The 3,234-nt window shown below is 45.5% G+C and overlaps 1 long non-coding RNA gene across 1 annotated transcript; it reads right to left on the reverse strand.

Moving 5' to 3' along the window:
- Nucleotides 1-275: 275 nt before the first annotated feature.
- On the reverse strand, nucleotides 276-1,419 carry LOC120964046 (uncharacterized). The gene is made up of 4 exons (XR_012183716.1): nucleotides 1,286-1,419; nucleotides 1,043-1,125; nucleotides 875-932; nucleotides 276-789 (listed from the first exon to the last, which is right to left on the reverse strand). It is a non-coding gene; the product is annotated as an uncharacterized lncRNA (long non-coding RNA).
- Nucleotides 1,420-3,234: the final 1,815 nt, after the last annotated feature.

The following is a 3,234-nucleotide window of genomic DNA, read 5'->3' on the forward strand; positions in this document are numbered from 1 at the left end:
CTCATCTGATGCCTCTTCTTCAGCTTCTTCCCGCATTGCCGGCTCAGCTTATTCTCGCATTGCCGGCTCAGCTTCTTCCCCCATTGTTGTACCATCGTATTCAGGGAACCCACGGCCAGGATAGCTGTCGTCGTCCTCTTCTTCTTCATTGTCTTGCATCATAACCCCTCGTTCTCCGTGCTTGGTCCAAACATTATAGTGGGGCATGAAACTGGACTCAAACAGGTGGACGTGAATGGTTTTTACCTTAGAGTAATTCCGATCATTCTTATAGCCAGCACATGGTCAAGGCATAAAATCATGCGCCTGCTTGTTTGCCTCAGCCGCAAGCAGAAAAGTATGCACGCCATCAACGAACTGGGGAGAGTATTGTTCATCGTACATCCATTGCCGGCTCATCTTCATTACACACCACCAAAAAGACCAAATTAATACAAGTTCATACAACACTTATTCTCATAAAACAAACATACAAATAACTCTCTAGCTAAAGCATTTAAATGCAACAACAAATGCGATCAAGATCGCAACTAAAGTAACAATTGATCCAACGGCATAATGATACCAAGCCTCACTATCAATGGCATATTTTCTAATCTTTCTAATCTTCAAGCACATTTTCTCCATCTTGATCTTGTGATCATCGACGACATCGGCAACATGCAACTCCAATTCCATCTTCTCCCCCTCAATTCTTTTCAACTTTTCTTTCAAATAATCGTTTTCTCTTTCAACTAAATTTAACCTCTCGACAATAGGGTCGGTTGGAATTTCCGGTTCGCATACCTCCTAGATAAAAATATCTATGTCAACTTGATGGGCATAATTTGTCATAAACACGAAATGCAACAAATAGTTATAAAAGATAATATACCACATCTGAATCATAACCCGGACGAGGGCCGGCGGGGACGGATATGAAAACCATGGCACTATGTATAACAAACAACATACGGGTAAGATAATTAAACGAGTAACTATATACCTAAATCACACAAACATGATTTTTTATATATAAAAAAGATAAGAACAAGAGGCTCACCACAAAGTGGTGCCGGCGACAGGACGGTGCGGGCGGTCGACGGTGGTTAGGACGGAGACGGGAAGACACTAAGTAAACCACACCTACATATGCAAACTAAGAGTTATTTTGACCTCAAATTGCATATAAATCAAATACTACCACATATAATTCCTCCCAAAATAGAACCCACAGATCACTATACTTATAGAACATTGCAAGAGCTAATCTAGCAATGAGAGATGAAAGGACAAAGTTGCTAACCTTTGTGATCACTTGGATGGATGGGATGCCTTCAAATCTTCACAAATTTTAGCAAAAATGGAGTGTGAGCTCGAGAGGAAGAGGAAGAAAACAGAGGAAAGGGGAAAGTGGGAAGAACAGAGCACTCGGGCTCGACGAAGGGGTTTATATAGGATGACCTTTAGTACCGGTTGGTTATACGAACCGGGACTAAAGGTGCATCTCTAGTCTCGGTTCATATAATCAACCGGTACTAAAGGATCTGGTGGGGCCCCAGCCTGACACAAGCCTGCCACCACCTCTTTAGTACCGGTTCGTGGCACGAACCGATACTAAGGGTTCACCACGAATCGGTGCTAATGATCGCCGCCCGCCTAGCCGTTGGAACCGGCACTAATGGTCACATTAGTGCAAGTTCAGCTACAAACCGGGACTAATGTGCTTCACATTAGGCCCTTTTTCTACTAGTACACCGACCGAATCCCACGAGATCCGATGGAGACACACCTCCACACATCCGCCGAGAACGCTATTCGCACCATTGGGACGAGGATAGGACGTGGGAGACATTATTCCTACCAAGGGGCTTCGCCACCGTCACACAGCCCCAACCAAGACGCCGACCTAACAAAAAAGAGAACGGGGTCCCTCCCGCCGGCAGGGGGTCGAGATCCTCTGCACCTCCACAGCCCAAAGGCCATTGGAGATGGGGCGGATCGGCAGCGGTGCCGGCAGGAGGAGGAAGGAAACTTTCTTGAGGAGGAGGAAAGACAACTACATATTCCTTGCTCAAGGCTCCTTTATCTATCCATAGTTTAATTAGTTAACTCTCTTCTTTAGTCCTTACTAAGCCTATTTTTCTGAGGCATTTCTTTTAGTTTTTATACTTTTAAAATACTATTGTAAATAGCTTTCGTATAGCTTGTGATAGCTGACATACCTATAGCTCGTACCTCACCTTGTTGCTGCGAAAAACATGATTTAAAACCTTGGTGTTAACTAATAATTTTTGGACAAACTTGAATGATATATTGTAAAGTCGTGTGTTTACAATTTAGTCTATGAGGAGCTTTCTCTCATATTTTCGTAGAGGAGGAGAACATAGGGCATACTTTTCAAAGTTAATACAAAATTGAGACGATTATTGTGGGGCGTACTCCCTGCATCCTAAAAAAAGTGTACTTCCAACTTTATTGGCAGTCAAACTTTTTTATGTTAGACTTATTTATACAATAATATACCAATATTTATGCCATCAAATTAGTAGCATTAGATTCATGATAAAGTACATTTCCGCCATATACCTATTTGGTTTCATAAGTATTGATATATTTTTGCACAAATCCGGTCAAACTTTGAGATAATTTGACCGTCCAACAAAGTTAAAAGTACACTCTTTCAAGGACGGAGGGAGTAAGGAGTATGATTCTATTTTAAATTAAGTCTTTTTTATTTTATTTTTGAGAATCTGCTCGTCAGTTGAACAACAGGTCTTCATGCTCGGTAGTGGAAGCCAACTCGTGGACGTCGCTCGCGAGCAGCAGTGCCAGCGCGCGCGCGTGCTCCCCACCCAGCGAGTGCCTTCGCGCTCACCGCCCCTTCGCGATGTCGGATCTGAAACCCCGAGCCCGACGGCGACGTGCTAGCTAGCGAGCATCCCCCGTTCAGCGCCGTTATGATTAGGCATGGGGCGTCTCGCCCTTGCTCCTCGCGTCCGCCATCGCCGTCGCGGACGTGTCACCGGCCTCGCTTTGGATCCGCCGCGCCGTCCCTCGTCGTGGAGCGCGCAGCACGCGCACCTGCGCAGCTGGGGCGCCACCCTGGGGAAGCGACCGGCGGCGCTGGCGCTGATGGAGCGTGTGTCGTTCGTTAGCAGTGAGTGCCGGCTGGGTGCAAATCGCCAGATGCGCCTAATTTCATTTTGGAGAAGCCTAGGAATCTAGGACAGGCTGAAAGGTCAGGCTCTCAAC

This window comes from Aegilops tauschii, chromosome 5 (assembly GCF_002575655.3).
Source record: "Aegilops tauschii subsp. strangulata cultivar AL8/78 chromosome 5, Aet v6.0, whole genome shotgun sequence".
In the NCBI taxonomy this organism is placed as follows: domain Eukaryota; kingdom Viridiplantae; phylum Streptophyta; class Magnoliopsida; order Poales; family Poaceae; genus Aegilops; species Aegilops tauschii.